The following is a 17,359-nucleotide window of genomic DNA, read 5'->3' on the forward strand; positions in this document are numbered from 1 at the left end:
GGAAACCAGTCCTAGGTAACAAAGCCCCAATACAAGGGTGGGTCAGGCCAGGTGGAGGTATCCAATCAGTGGGGGTGAATACTGTCTCCCTAGCTACCAAGGAGTATGGGCCCTGCCCTTTGGGCGCTTTTTGGGCACCAATTCTGACCAAGGTGACAGGCTAGTTCAAATATCTACTATAGGGTAAATTGTAATTCAATTGGTCACTTATGTGTGACCTAGCATGACTGTGCAGCTTTCTCTATTTGTTACAATCTCATTGGCCACCTGTGCGTGGCCAGGCCCAACCACATGGCCTTTGCCCTTAAAAGCTAGTCTGTAAGGCAGGGAAGGGTCACCTCTTTGGAAGAGACGGCCCTGGCCGGTCGGTTTGATTCTCGATGCTTGGCGCAAAATAAAGCTTTGCTTGACCTTCGCTTTGTATCGGTCTCGTTCCTTTGATCACAGACCCATTATTGGGGGACCTAACAGGGATCACTTCCTAGAGAAGTTGGCTATAAGAACTGCATATGTTGGAATGTTGCTTAAACCATTATGGATTTCTGTCTTTCCTGTTTTCCATCAATGTCCCCTACTGTCTGCTTAAATTACGGAATTGGGTAGTTTTCCCTTGTGAAACTTAGCTGATGGCTTTAGTAGGTTAAAAACGGCACGTTCTTCATGGCCTTCAGGGCACAGCCTTCCCAGCAAGGCAAGGCAGGATGTGACACAATATCTCAGTACATTCACCAGCACCCATTTGTAGCTTAGGATGCAATGGGGAAGGGTGGTGGTGGGGATCGCTGGCATCCCTCCTGCAGGGCCTTTACAGTGGGACAGTGGTTAACAGTGGTTTCATCTGAGGGACTCCTCCGGTCCCTTTTGATGCCTGGAACTTCTGACATATGCTGTGCACGATGCTACCTGGGAGTCTAGGGAGGATTTTTGGTAATGCACTGTCTCTCTACTTCAGTTCCCAAGGACTCTCCCTTGGAATGCCTTTTAACTCACTGGAAACAATTCAGATTTTAATATTTGAGAAAGGACTGATGTCCTGTATAGGTTAGATCTCTTCTGCAGGAAACTGGGCAAATGGACCAGGCTGCTAATCTCCCTCTTGACATACTGGGTGATAATTACCTAAATAGGTCTCCTCCAAATAAATCCAGGTCCCTGGAGGAAACACAGGCCATCCCCAGTGAAGGGGATGCTGCCTATCTCTCTCACCCACCATTCCTTCTAGTAGACCCACGATGTGAGGGCTTCTCCCTCATTCATTTCCCAGGATAATGGTTATCAGTGCAATGAACCATTTCTGTTTAGTCTACCTCAGGATGGGGATTTTGAGGGATATTCCCGAGCAGCTGCTGAAACTCTTTTTGTTTGGAAGGATGTTCCCAGTCTTCTCCAGCCTGACATGGACTGCCTGTTTTTTCATCTGTCCAACCTGATGAGCTCTAGGACTGGGAGGACCCCTTTCTCTGCTCTCTTGGCTTTTATCCACCTCCAGCTTTCCTGGAGGTATCTCGCCTCTTCTGCCTTCCCCTCCCCTTCCTCCTGGTTCTGCTCCACCTTGGGAGCAGCCTACAGAACTGGCTCCTTTACCATCTGGGTGCCTCCAGCATCACAGACTCCTCTTTCTCTCCTCACTGTCAAGGAGTCCAGAGCGCCCCACTGTGCTTACACCACCCACTTGAGATTTCCCCAGCAGTACCCCAGGCAAAAATTGACAATGGGGAAACACACAGACTGACTTTCACAGTGAATTCGGGTAGACCATAATTCAGTATTTAAACTAATTGAAGTTTGTTGGTTTAATTAAAATAGACATGTCTTTAGAGTTATCAGCATTAAATTGGAAACTTCTGTTCCACCAGGGATTCCTGAATGTCAAAGAATCTTGTGTTATCTCTTTTGCACTCTGTTAGCAAAAAGATGACTGAAAATGATGCTGGATTTTGTACGTCTCAAAGTTTTCATGGGTAATTGTTGAGACAGCTTTCAAAGTCTTTGGTAACCTGAAACTTCAAAGTTTTGCTCAGATGATAAATTGGGATTCAATTTGTTGGACATCTAGGTCATTCCCAAATAGGATAAAGTGCTGAAGCATTGATTACTGAACATAGGTTTGCACTTTTGGTTTCTTATTGCAGAAACTAAGAATATTTGGGAAACATGCTTTGTGCTTATAGATTTATAAGTTTGCCATCTAAGAAGTCTGGTGTAACAGTTCACAATTGGTTACTACTTCGTTTTCACTAGAGACTAGGGTTTCTAAGAGTTAAAATTCTGCTACATGTAATTAAGACTGATGGAAATAAGGGAAGCAACTCTGAATGAAAAAGTTGTAGGTTTATGAAGGGAAACCTTTGGACAGGAATTTTATATGTGATCAGGATTAAGGCTGAAATGAATGGATTTTAAAAGTACCCCCGTATAAGATTGAAATTCTGCTTTTCTCTCTGCTAAAAAGGTTTTTTTCTTAAATTGTTGGCCTGCCCTTAATAAGAAAATATGAATAAAGTGTTTTTTATTCTTTTTTTGTCTGCCCAGAAAACCAAAGTTTCTATGTTTTGTCTTTTTCAGGTCTTTGATTACTTAAATCTCACCATTTAAGGAGTTAAATTTTGCTAACAACTGCATAACCCTACATATTTGCCTTTGGAATCTCTTATTACCACCTTGGTTAAATAAATAACTAAGTATTAAATTTTGTAATTATCTGAAATCCTATTTAAGCATGTGCTTTATAATTTTCTGAGGTTTTTAAGCAAATTTCTCCAGCTTTAAATTGTAGCTGTAAATATAATTTTTGACCAGTTAGGCTTGTTTATTTGGTATGTTAAGTTACTCTAGAAGACCTGTCACACAAAGAATAGTAAAACTTAGGTTGCATTGCTTGGGTAAATGCTATAACTGTTCAAATATATACATACAGATATATACGAAATTCCTGAAATTTTATTTGGCAATAAGGTTTTCACTTAACGTTAATGACCATACTTTCTTGCCAGCTACGTTGCAACCTTTCATCAGATCTTTAACCGTGCCCATTTTCGAGTCTTTTGTCATTTATATTTATTCTCTTCCAAAACATGTTTCATCTTCAATGAGATTCATAAATAGGGCTTTTTGACAAATACAGGTTTTTTGCTATCTTTAAAATCATAAAACTAAAATTGATAAAAATTTCCAGAACTAACTAAAAGTTGCATTCAAACTAAAGAATTAGTAACCTAGGACTAAATAAATTAAGGAAGAGGACCATGGATGGTTTTTGTGACTCTTGTTTGAAACATTGCTGGTTCTCTAATGTTTGCTCTTCCAGATTAAGGGAATTTTAAGATATCTCATGACTGATAGAAATGTGATAAAATATTCATTTGTGAACAAATTGAAGACTTTACCTTTTCTCTTTTTTCCATTTTTAAAAAGATTTTATTTATTTGACAGACAGAGATCACAAGTAGGCAGAGAGACAGACAGAGGGTGGGGGTGGGGGAAGCAGGCTACTCGCTGAGCAGAGTGTCAGATGTGGGGCTCAATCCCAGGACCCTGGGGTCATGACCCGAGCTGAAGGCAGAGGCTTTAACCAACCGAGCCACCTAGGCACCCCTACCTTTTCTCTTTACCTGAACCCTGTGAAATTCAGAAACTCTCACTGAGTATACGGTCTTTCATGGCAATCATAGTTATTGGCATAAGTTCAATAAGACTCTGTTCTACTTGTAACAGGACACCACTGTAAATATGGGTATTTTACCAAGGCTTTGACTGGAATGTCATACTTGAGAGACATGCATAGACTCAGATATGACCATGCAGCTTTAAGGAACTAAGGTTGAGGAGCACCTGGGTGGCTTAGTCATTGAGCATCTGCTTTCAGCTTGGGCCATGATCGTAGGACCCTGGGATAGAGCCCCCATGTTGGGCTCCCTGCTCTGCGGAAAGCCTGCTTCTCCCTCTCCCACTTCCCCGGCTTGTGTTCCCTCTCTCACTGTCTTTCTGTCAAAAAAATAAATAATTTTTTAAAAAAAGGAACTAAGGTTGATTTTATGAAACATGAAGCCAATAAAGAAAGCCCCTTGGAAATATCAGCCTGGTAGCTTGCTTATAGAGTTCCTGGCAGCCATACCAGGTAAGTGAAGAATTCACTTCCTGGCAGGGGCAGGAACCTCAAGCTATTTTGGGAACCCTGAGAAGAGGAATTCGCCAAAATCTACAGATATTGCAGGCATGTCTGATGGCAAACACTTGGCTTGGCTTCTGGCCTAAAGAAGCCACTAAAAGTTCAATCGAGATTCCTTTAAAAAAGTTCTAGCAAAGCTACACTGGGGCAAATAATACATTATATGTTAATTAAAAAAAAAGTTTCTAGCAAAGCAATTTTAAAAGATCTATATGATCAATCACTGTTTTTGATGAGCTTATGTAAATAATTAAACCAAGTGTGTTGAGATTGGACTTGTTTTGCAACTGAATTAGTTTTGATTTGGCTATCTCTGGAAATGAAGGTAATTCAAAATTATGTTTCTTTTTTTTAAAGAGATTTTTATTTATTTGAGAGAGAGAAAACATGAGCATCGAGGAAGGGCAAAGGGAGAGGGAGAAGCAATCTCCCCACTGAGCAGAGAGCACGATGTGGGACACAATCCCAGGACCCTGGGATCATGACCTGAGCCATAGGCAGATGCTTAACCGACTAAGGCACCCAGGCACCCTGAGAAATTATGTATCAAAAACACATTTTTGTAGAATTAAATTTTAACTAGGCTAGATCCTGAGTTCTTCTGGTTTCCTCAAATATCTGGCTATGTCTCTCTAAGTAAGGTTTCCAATCTTCTTCCATTTTCTTGACTTAAAGTCATTAGAAACTAAAACTGCCCTTTTCCTCAAAACCTTAAAAACTGATGCTGGACAACTTGAGATAAACTTCAGAGAAATAGCACATGTATAGACAATCTTTTTGCTTCTTATTCTGTGAGGATAATAACAAGACCTTTGGGCATATGATTATGTGAACAACTGGAAAATGAGATGTATTCCCCCAACAACTGTATATGAAAAGCCTTTTTTCACTGCAGACCTACCAATACATAAAAACTGTAGTGCTTTATTAAATCATTCACTCTAGTCTGATGTAATTCATGGTTACTTAATAAGTATACTGATCATGTGCTCCCAATATCTGATAACTATAAATGTCCACCCCATGTAAGTGCTGGAGACAAGGTTTATTTAAACAATTGGAAGTCAAATACAGCAGGATACTTAAATCCAAAATGCAAAGGTTCATATTGGGTCATATTATGTACTCCTGACTGTAGTAAAATTAGAGGGACACTCTTCTGGGCTCATATATCTAGAATAAAACCTGTAACTCCTTCACAGGAAACCCATGAGCAAATTAATGTGCATTCTAATTCCTGTGAACCTGTAGAAGATCTCAAACTCCTCTTCAAACGACAATGAAGGTTGTATATTTTCTTTTTGTTTTCTATTCATCTATCTTAGCTTGTAATTCCTTTCCACAATGGGCACAACATTACGCTAAACTACAAAATCGAACAACTTGTGGAGTTCCGTCAAATACATCTAGGTTACCCTGGTGGGTTTCCCCTATACAAGGCACCGATTGGCACTCTCTGTATAATTACATTTCAGAAATAATACATAATGATATCCTGTTTCGTGACCAATCCATCACTAATCAGAATGTTTTTTCCTGGCCCATGGTCAATAGGACATGCCATTTACCAGGACATAACCAGACCTTTTCATATCCTCAAACTATTAAAATATTAACTGAATTTACAAACCCACAAATTGATGCCCACCAACGAGTGCCTAAATTACAAACCCCTACTTATCGCTATACTGAGGATGGCATGTATCAGATTTGGGATGCATATTTATGGCTCACAGCCACCACTGCACAGCTCATTCAAAAGGCAATTTTATGCTGGGAACAAAGAAATCATACATATGATACCTGGGAAAATAGCACACGCTATTTAGGATGGCTATCATTAGAAGTATGTTCTCAAAACATTGTACTCCAGGCTACTGACTGGTTTGCTACTGATTGGAGAAGGCGCCCTGGAATCAGATGGCTAGCTCCAAACGGAACCCACTGGTTATGTGGGACTAATCTATGGCCCTGGCTTCCTCCAGGATGGATAGGTCGTTGTACCTTAGGTTTTGCCTGGATTCACGGGTGCGTTCCCTAAACTACCAGTACTCCAGCCAATCTTCCCAATTTAAAATAAAGATGGACATGATCTATTTTTCATTGGTATGATCGTTTGGGATCCATTTCTTTCTCCACCTGTAGTATTAGAAAGTAATTTGGCATAAGGAGGTCCCTAATAAATACCCAAATTGGCACTTTAGATGATCTCTCTTTTCTTTAGTTAAGCTCCTGGACTGGAGAAAGATTTTGGTCAACTATCAAAGGTCTTTAATTCAGGCTTCTCTTTCTCATTATAATAACAAAAACGTTATTTTATTATCTTTTCCAATGTCTCCCTGCCTGGTGCTGAGACTCCTTCATTGCCACAACTTCAAGCCAACCAATGGTTCTTCTTACTCAAGGAGATTAATATATGTTCCCCACCTTGGATTGCCTGCCTCTGCCTTTGGTAACTCTTTCTCTCTCTATATATAGATATATATCCTCAACTGACCAATGTTCTCCCATAGGTAGGGACATCTCTACACCCCTATTCAGCAGGAAGAAGTTACAGAAGATGAGACCTTCTGCCCTCAACAGCCTTAAAGATTTAAGGGTCAGAACTGTTCAGTGGGGAACGATGTAGAGAACAAAGGCAAAAGGAAATGTAGATAAAATTTGATTTCCTTCTAACCTGCAGCCCACTGACAAATATTTGAGATTGGCAGAGTAGGACATTCCTCCAGGAACTTCCAACTGTTTTAATGTTACTACCTTGCCAGAAGGAAAAGCAACCTTAACATACAACAGCTAGGCCTCCAGGATCCTGTAAGTTTTCTAAGTTTTTTCGAAACTTCCCATTGTCCTTACCTCCCCCATCTACAAAGTATATAATCAGTTTCTCCTCACAATCCCAGTGCAGCCCTTTCTGCCCACAGGCGCTGTCCTGGTGTTATAATAAAAAATACATGTTTGAACCAAAAATGTCTCAAGAATTCTTTCTTGGCTATTGGCTCTGAAAAATTCCCACATTAGTTACTACTTAATTTTCACTGGAGACTAAAGTTTCTTAAGTTAAAATCCTGCTACATTGTAATTAAGACTGGTGGAAATGATAAGGAAAGAAACTCTGTATGTAGCAAAGTAGGAAATGTGGAAGGAGGGTACAAGAAATGATAATACATTTGAGGGGGGGGAAAGAGTAACTGGGCCCTAAAATCAGACTGGCTATTTAGAGAAAAAAGGCTTAGGACAAAAATCTGAAAAAGAGAGTTGCACATAGGTTTGTGAAGGGAAATCTTTGGAAAGAATTTTGTATGTGGTCAGGAGTAAAACTGAAAGAGATGGATTTTAAAAGTATACTGGTGTAAAACTGAAATTCTGCTTTTCTGTTAAAAAGACAGCTTTTTGTGGGGGGGGGTGTGGATTATTGGTCTGCTCTTGATAAAAATTGTAAACAAAGTTTTTTCTTATCTGCCCAGAAAACCAAAGCTTCTATGTTTTGTCTTTACCAGGTCTTTGATTACTTAAGAAAGTTAAAATTTCTCAATATTGAAGGAGCTAAGTTTTGTGAACAACTGTAAAACCTTCTGTAGAATCTCTTATTGCCAGCACGGTTAATAAAATATTGAGTTTTTTAATACCGATCTGTGATCCTATATAGGCATGTGCTTTGAAACTTCCCAAGATTTGAATTCTAAACGAAGTCTTTTCAACTAATTAGGCCTGTTTATTTGGTATGTTAAGTTACATGGGAAGCATTGCCAAACAAATGATAAATCTGAGGTTACGTTGTTTGGATAAATGCTATAATTGTTCTAGAACCTACATGAAATTTCTAGTTTTAAATATCTTCTGGTATAAGGTCATCATTTGACATTCTAATTATTAAAATGCTACGTGTCACAGAAATAAGTGGATTTCCTTGTTAACTGCATTATCACAAACTTTTATCAGATCTTTAACCATGTCCAATTTTTAGTATTTTATCATTTGTAGTTATCATTCTGATGCTCTTCCAGAATGAGTTTTGTCTTCAAGGAGATTTATGACAAGGGTTTTCTAACAAATAGGTTTTTCATATCCTTAAGATCATAAAATTAAAGTGGATAAGAATTTCCAGAACTAATGGGAAAGCTGCATTGAAGCATAACAGGAATTAGTAACATGGGACTGAATGAATTGAGGAAGATTATCATTTTTTTATGATTCTTGTTTGGAACATTGTTTGTTTTCTAATATTTGCTTTTCTAGATTTAAGGACATTTTTTCTCTTAAGATATCTATAACTTACAAAACTATGATAACATATTCCTTTGGGAACAAATTGAAACATTTAACTTTTCTCCTTACCTGAACCCTTTGAAATTCAGAAACACTCAGTGGATATTCTTTCTTTCATAGTAATATAATTATTTGCATAAGTTCAATGAAACTCTGTTCTCCTTATAACAGGACACCATTGGAAACACTGGTTACATTACCAAAGCTTTAACTAGCATGTCATATTTGAGAGAGATGTGCACAGACTCATGACCAGACAGCCTTATGAAACTCAGATTGACTTTATGGAGCCAATAGAGCCCTTTGGAAATATCATCCTGATAACTTGCTTACAGAGTTCTAAGCAGCCTTACCTGGTGAATAAAGAAGGTCACTTCCTGGCAGGTGTAGGAACTTTAGGATATGCTGAAGACCTTGAGAAGAGAGAAATTCACCCAAATATATAGGTATTTCAGGCAAATAAAAAGTTCTAGGAAAAAACAACAACAACAAGCAAACAGGGGAGAGTCCAAGATGGCAGAGGAATAAGAGACCTTAATTTCTTCTGGTCCAAGGAATTCAGCTAGACTCAAAAAACAAACTCAAAGGAGATCAAAGAAAAGAACAGCAGCAACTCTATGAACAGAAAAGCAACCACTTTCTGGAAGTTAAGACATGTAGAGAAGTGAATCCGAGGTGATACATGGTAAGATAGACCGTGGGGGGGGGGGGGGGAGGAGCCTTCATCAGGCGGCTATGGCCAAGTGGCGGAGCAGTGGAGCACAAAATTGGAACTTTTAGAAGTCTGCTCCACTGAGGGATGTCCTTCTGGTGGCTAAGCCGGGGTTGGACACTTGCTGGGACAGTGTAGTCTCAGGACCCTCAGGGTCACAGGAAGACCTGGGGTGTCTGAGTGTGGCAGAGAACCCAGGTATCAGAGCAGGGAAGCCGCTGCAAAGATGGAGCCTAGCAGTGGGCTCTCAGCTCAAGGTTGTCATAAACCGTGATCTGCAGCACAGTCAGGCCATTGCTCTTAAAGCAGGGGCCCAAAAAGCTGCAGAACCGGGGAGACTCCCCTTCCTTCCTCAGGAAGAGTAGCCTGGGAACATGCAACAGGAATCTGCTGGGTTTGGAGACTCCAAACAGGGCTGTGTGCTAGAGATAGAAATGCTCAGTCACAGACTGGGTGTGCAAAGAGTGCAGTGGGAGACCAGGGAGGCAGGGGGGACTGACTGCTTTTCTCTGAGGGTGTACTGAGGAGTGGAGCCCGGAGCTCTCAGCTCCTCCAGGGCCGGAAACTGGGGGGCTGCCATTTTTGTTCTCATCCTCCAAAGCTGTACAGAAAGCATTCAGGGAACCAAAGCTCTCGAGAGTGAACCTGAGCAGATTACTTAACCTAGTCACTGGCAAGGGTGGTTCGATTCTGACTCAGGCAAAGACATTTGAGAGTCATGGCAACAGGCCCCTCCCCTAGAAGATCAGCAAGAATATCCAGCCAAGACCAAATTTTCTGATCAATGAGAACTGCAAAACTCCAGCACTAGGGGAATACAGCACATAGAATTCATGGCTTTTCTCCATGATTCTTTAGTCTTTCAACTTTAATTTTAAAAATTTTCTTTTTTCAAAATTTTTTCTTCTTTTTCAACCAACTTATCAATTCCTTTTTAAAAATCTTTCTTCATTTTAATTTTTACAGTCACATCCTATCCCTTCATTGTATTTAACCTTAAGTTTGTATATACATATTTTTCTTTCTTTAAAGTTTTTTTTGTTTCTTCTAACAAACCAAAATCACCCAAAATCTAGTGTATGGCTCTGTTCTAGTCATCTGCCAGATCATATGCTCTTTTTTTTCTTCCCTTCTTCCTTTTTGTGTTTTTTGTTTGTTTGTTTTGTTAAAGACTTTTTAAAATTTCATCATTACAGTTACAGTCTATCCTCTCAATGTATTTAATTTTATTTTTGTATATATAAATTTTTCTTTCTTTACAATTTTGAGATGTGGTTTCCTTTAACAAACTTACCAAATACTCACAGGAAATAGTGTACTGCTCTATTCTGTTCACCTGTTTGTTAATTCCCTTCCTTTTTTGTTGTTTTCTCTTGTTTTTAATTTCTATTTTTACAGTTACAGTCTGTCCTTTCATTGTATTTAATTTTATTTTTGTACATATACAAGTTTTTCTTTCTTTACACTTTTGGGAACTAGTTTTCTAAAAAAACAGACCAAAATACACACAGAATCTAGCATATTGCTCTATTCTGCACACACTTGTCTGATTATCTCCGCCCCTCCCCACCCCACCTCACCTCCTGGTTTCAGGTCTCTTCTGATTTCTTTAGTGTATATTTCTCTGGGGTTGTTGTTACCCTTTTAGCATTTTGTCCTCTCGCTCATCTATTCTTCTCTGGACAAAATGAGAAAAACTCACCTCAAAAAAGAGAACAAGAGGCAGTAAAGACTGTCAGGGACCAAATCAATATGGACATTAGTAAGATGTCAGAACTAGAGTTCAGAATAAGGATTATAAAGATACTAGCTGGGCTTGAAAAAAGTATAGAAGACACTAGAGAATCCCTCTCTGGAGAAATAAAATCTAACCATGTTGAAATCAAAAAGGTTATTAATGAGGTGCAATAAAAAATGGAGGCTCTAACAACAGGATAAAGGAGGCAGAAGAGAGAATTTATGACATATAAGACCAAATGATGGAGAACAAAAGAGCTGAGAAAAAGACAGATAAACAGCTACTGGATCATGAGGGGAGAATTCAAGAGACAAGTGATACCATAAAGCAAAACAATATTAGAATAATTGGGATCCCAGAAGAAGAAGAAAGAGAGAGGGGCAGATGGTATATTGGAGCAAATTATAGTGAAGAATTTACCTAAGTTGGAGAAGGAAACAGGCATCAAAATACAGGAAGCACAGAGACTCCCCCTCAAAATCAATAAAAAAAATAGGTCAACACCCTGACATTTAATAGTAAAATTTACAAATCTCAGGGACAAAGAGAAAATCCTGAAAGTAGCTCAGGACAAGAGGTCTGTGACCTACAAGGGTAGACACATTAGATTGGCAGCAGGCCGAGAAGGACTGGCATGATATATTCAGCGTGCTAAATGAGAAAATATGCAGCCAAGAATACTTTATCCAGCAGGGATGTTAAAATAGAAGGATTGATAAAAAGCTTCCAGGACAAACAGAAACTAAAAGGATTTGTGATCACCACACCAGCCCTATGAGAAATAGTGAAAGGGGTCCTATAAACAAAGAGAGAGCCCAAAAGTAACAAAGACCAGAAAGGAACAGATAACAAATATATAGTAACAGTCACCTTATAGGCAATATGATTGCACTAAATTAATAGTTTACTTGAATACAATAGTTACCCTGAATGCAAATGGGCTAAATGCCCCAATCAAAAGACAAAGGGTATCAGATTGGATTAAAAAGTAAGACCCAATGATATGCTGTCAGCAACAGACTCATTTTAGACCCAAAGATACCTCCAGATCTAAAGTGAGGGGGTGGAGAACCATTTATCATGCTAATGGACATCAAAAGAAAACGGGTGTCAATCCTTGTACTAGACAAATCAGATTTTATTTTATTTTTATTTTTTAAATAATTTATTTATTTGACAAAGAGAGACACAGTGAAAGGGGAGCACAAGTAGTGGAAGTGGGAGAGGGAGAGGTAGGCTTCCTGCTGAGCAGGGCCTGATGCAGGGCTTGATTCCAGGACTCCAGGATCAGGACCTGTGCTGACAGCAGATGCTTAACAAATGAGCCACCCAGGAGCCCCCAAATTAAATTTTAAATCAAAGACTATAATAAGAGATGAGGAAAGACACTGTATCATACTTAAAGGGTCTATCCAACAAGAACATCTAACAACTTTAAATATTTATGCCCCTAACATGGGAACAGCCAATTATATAAGCCAATTAATAACAAAATCAAAGAAACACATCGACAATGATATGGTAATAGAAGGGGATTTTAACACCCCACTTACTGCAATGGACAGGTCATATAAACAAAAGATCATCAAGGAAATAAGGACTTTGAATAACACACTGGACCAGATGGACTGCACAGAGATAGTCAGAACATTCTATTCCAAAGCAACAGAATACACATTCTTCGTGAGTGCACATGGAACATTCTCCAGAATGATTTCTCCTGGGTCACAAATCATGTCTCAACTGGTACCAAAAGGTTGGGATCATTCCCCGCATATTTTTGGAGCATAATGCTTTGAAACTGGAACTCAGTCACAAGAAGAAAGTTGGAAAGAACTCAAATACATGGAGGCTAAAGAGCATCCTACTAAAGAATGAATGGGTCAACCAGGAAATTAAAGAATTTTTAAGACTTCATGGAAACAAAGGAAAATGAAAACACAACTGTTCAAAATCTTTGGGATGCAGGACGTGGTCCTAAGAGGGAAATATATAGCAATACAAGCCTTTCTCAAGAAACAAGGAAGGTCTCAAATACACAACCTAATTCTAAATGTAAAGGAGCTGGAGAAAGAACATCAGATAAAGCCAAACATAGCAGAAGAAGAGAAATAATAAAGATTAGAGCAGAAATCAATGAAATAGTAACCAAAAGAATAGTAGAAGAGATCAACGAAAATAGGAGTTGGTTCTTTGAAAGAATTAATAAGACTGATAAACCTTTGGCCAGACTTATCACAAAGAAAAGAGAAAGGACCCAAATAAATAAAATCATGAATGAAAGAGGAGAGATCAGAACCAACACCGAAGAAATACAAACAATTATAGGAACATTATGAGAAACTATATGCCAACAAATTAGACAGTCTGGAAGAAATGAATACATTCCTAGAGTCATATAAACCACCAAAACTGAACCACGAAGAAGTAGAAAACCTGATCAGACCCATAACCAGGAAGGAAACTGAAGCAGTATTCAAAAATCTCCCAAAAAACAAGAGCCCAAGGCCAGATGGCTTCCCAGGGGAATTCTACCAAGCATTTAAAGAAGAATTAATACCTATTCTTCGAAACTGTTCCAAAAAATAGAAATGGAAGGAAAGCTTCCAAACTCTTTTTAGGAGGTCCGCATTACCTTGATCCCTAAAGCAGACAAAGACCCCACCAAAAAGGAGACTTATAGACCAATATCCCTGATGAAAAAATTCTTACCAAAATACTACCCAATAGGATCCAACAACACATTAAAAGGATTGTTCATCATGACCAAGTGGGATTTACTACATTAATCAAAGAAAGGACAAGAAACATATGATCCTTTCTTGATTGAAACTCTTCAGAGTGTAGGGATAGAAGGTACAATACCTCAATATCATAAAAGCCATCTATGAAAAACCCATAGAAATATCACTCTCAATGGGCAATAACTGAGAGCTTTCCTCCTAAGGTCAGGAAAATAGCAGGGATGTCCACTATCACTATTGCTGTTCAATACAGAACTAGACATCCTAGCCTCAGCAACAGACAACAAAAAGAAAAAGCCATTGAAATCGGCAAAGAAGAAGTCAAACTCTCACTCTTTGCAGGTTATATGATACTTTACGGGGAAACCCAAAAGACTCCACCCCAAAATTGCTAGAACTCATAGAGGAATTCAGTAAAGTGGTAGGTTATAAAGTCTGTCACAAGAAATCAGTTGCATCTCTATACACCAACAATGAGACAGAAGAAAGAGACATTAAGGAGTTGATCCCATTTACAATTGCATCTGAATCCCTAAAATACCTAAGAATAAATCTAACCAAAGAGGCAAATGATCTGTACTCCAAAACTATCGAATACTCATGAAAGAAATTGAGGAAACAAAAGGAAATGGAAAAACATTCCATGCTCATGGATTAAAAGAAATATTGTTAAAATGTCTACGCTGCAGAGCAATCTCTATAGTCAATGCAATCCCTATCAAAATACCATCAACTTTTTTCATAGAAATGGAAGAAATAATACTAAAGTTTGTGTGGACCCAGAAAAGACCCTGAATAGCCAGAGGAATGCTGAAAAAGAAAACCACAGCTGGTGGCATCACAATGCCAGATTTCGAGCTCTATTACAAAGCTGTAATCATCAAGACAGTATGATACTGGCACAGAACCAGACATATAGATCAATGGAACAGAAAAAAGAAGTCAGAAATGGATCCTCAACTCTATGGTCAACTAATATTTGACAAAGCAGGAAAGAATATACAATGGAAAAAAGACAGTCTCTTCAACAAATGGTGTTGGGAAAATTGGACGGCCACATGCAGAAGGACTAAATTGGACCATTTCCTTATACCATACACAAAAATAGATTCTAAATGGATGAAAGACCTAAATGTGAGACAGGAATCCATCAAAATCCTTGAGCAGAACATAGGCAACAACCTCTTTGATCTCAGCCACAGCGACTTCTTGACAGACACATCTCCAAAGGCTAGGGAAACAAAAGCAAAGTATTGGGACTTCATCAAGATAAAAAGCTTTTGCACAGCGAAGGAAATAGTCAACAAAACCAAAAGACAACTGACAGAATGGGAGAAGATATCTGCAAATGACATCTCAGTTAAAAATAAAATCTATAAAGTACTTATCAAACTCAACACCCAAGGAACAAATAATTCAATCAAGAAATGGGCAGAAGACATGAACAGACATTTCTGCAAAGAAGACATCCAAAGGGCCAAGAGACACATGAAAAAGTGCTCACCATCACTCGGCATCAGGGAAACATAACTCAAAACCACAATGAGATACCACCTCACACCAGTCAGAATGGCTAAAATTAACAAGTCAGGAGACAACAGATGTTGGCGAGGATGTGGAGAAAGGGGAACCCTCCTACACTGTTGGTGGGAATGCAAGCTGGTGCTGCCACTCTGGAAAACAGTATGGAAGATCCTTAAAAAGTTGAAGATAGAGCTTCCCTACAACCCAGCAATCACACTACTGGGTATTTACCCCAAAGATACAAATGTAGTGATCTGAAGGGGCATGTGTACCCCAATATTTAAAGCAGCCATGTCCATGATAGCCAAACTGTGGAAAGAGCCCAAATGTCCATCAACAGATGAATGGATAAAGAAGATGTGCTGTGTGTACACACACACACACACACACACACACACACACACACAAATGGAATTTTATGCAGCTGTGAAAAAAAAAAATATTGCCATTTGCAATTACGTGGATAGAACCACAGGGTATCACGCTGAGCAAAATAAGTGAATCAGAGAAAGACAATTATATGATCTCACTGATATGTGTAATTGAAGAAACAAGGCAGAGTATCATAGGACAAGAGAAAAAAAAATGAAAGAAGATGAAACCAGAGAAGGAGACAAACCAAAGGATACCTTAATCTTAGGAAAGAAACTGAGTGTTGCTGGAGGGGAGGGGTTATGGGGGATGGGGTGGCTGGGTGATGGACATTGGGGAGGGTAGGTGTTGTGGTGAATGCTGTGTGTTGTGTAAGACTGATGAATCACAAACTTGTGTCATAAACCTGAAATAAATAATATATTATATGTTAATAATAATAAAAAAGGTCTAGGAAAGCAGATTTTAAAAGATTATACGATCAATCATGATTGTTACTGAGGTTATGGCCATCTTTATTGTTAAAACTGAACTTGTTTTACAAATTAATCTTGATTTGACTATCTGATAAAAATGAGGGTAATTAACCACCAAAAAAATGAGGGTAATTATAGAGAGAAAATATGTTTTAATACATCTTTGTAGATATTCAATTTTAATACTACTGAGTATAAGCTAAACTAGAACCTGAGTTCTTCTGGTTTCCTCAAGTATCTGGCTATGGTTTTCTAACTAAGGTTTCCAATCTTCTTCCATTCTCTTGACTGAAAGTCATTAAAAACTAAAACTTTCCTTTTTCCTAAAACCCTGAACACTGATGTTGGACAGCCTGAGGTCAGCTTCATAGAAATTGCCACAAAACTCATGTATAGACAGTCTTTGTGCCTGCTGAAGTACAGGCCATTCAAAAGGATCCCCAGAGACATTTTATTTACAAACCAGAAAAATTCACCTGATTCCCACTGCCTATTCCCACTCCAGCTGAGGATGCTTTCAAGCCTGACATCTAAAAAACTCACTGGCAGCAGTTGAGGCTCAGATACTGGGTATGTAATTTGCTCTAACCATTGACTTATATTTTTCTTTTGTTTCCATAAAAGTGCCTCTTAATTACCTGATTGCTTGCTAAACAAAACAGTCTATAAGATGGGTAACACCACATGCTACACAATTAAGGCCAAATGACTTCCAAAACAGAGTAACATTATCTTTTTTTTTTTGAGAGAGAGAGCAAGTGTGAGAGAGCAGGGGTAGGGTGGAAAGGGGCAGAGGGTGAGGGAGAATCTTTTTTTTTTTTTCTAAAGATTTTTTATTTATTTGACAGATAGAGAGCACAAGTAGGCAGAGAGGCAGGCAGAGAGAGAGGGAAGCAGACTCCCTGCTGAGCAGAGAGCCAGATGTGGGGCTCGACCCCAGGACCCTGAGATCATGACCTGAGCCGAAGGCAGAGGCCTAACCCACTGAGCCACCCAGGTGCCCCGGTGAGGGAGAATCTTAAGCAGGCTCCACACCCAATGCAGAGACCAATGAGGGGTTCCATCTCATGACCCTGAGAACATGACCTGAAATCAAGAGTCAAATGCTTAACCGACTGAACCACCCAGGCATCCCAGCATTACATTATTTATTAAACACTAATGTAACTCAAATGTTTAAAGCAGTTCTATAAAACAGAATGGCACCAGATGTCTTAACAGCAGCACAAGGAAGAACATGTGTCATTATTAAAATAGAATGTTGTGTCTTCATCCAGATCATGACAAAAATGTGACAGAGTTACTTACAGATAATACTCACCAGATGGATGCTCCTATAGACTCTACATTGTCACTTAA

This window comes from Meles meles, chromosome 12 (assembly GCF_922984935.1).
Source record: "Meles meles chromosome 12, mMelMel3.1 paternal haplotype, whole genome shotgun sequence".
Lineage (NCBI taxonomy): Eukaryota > Metazoa > Chordata > Mammalia > Carnivora > Mustelidae > Meles > Meles meles.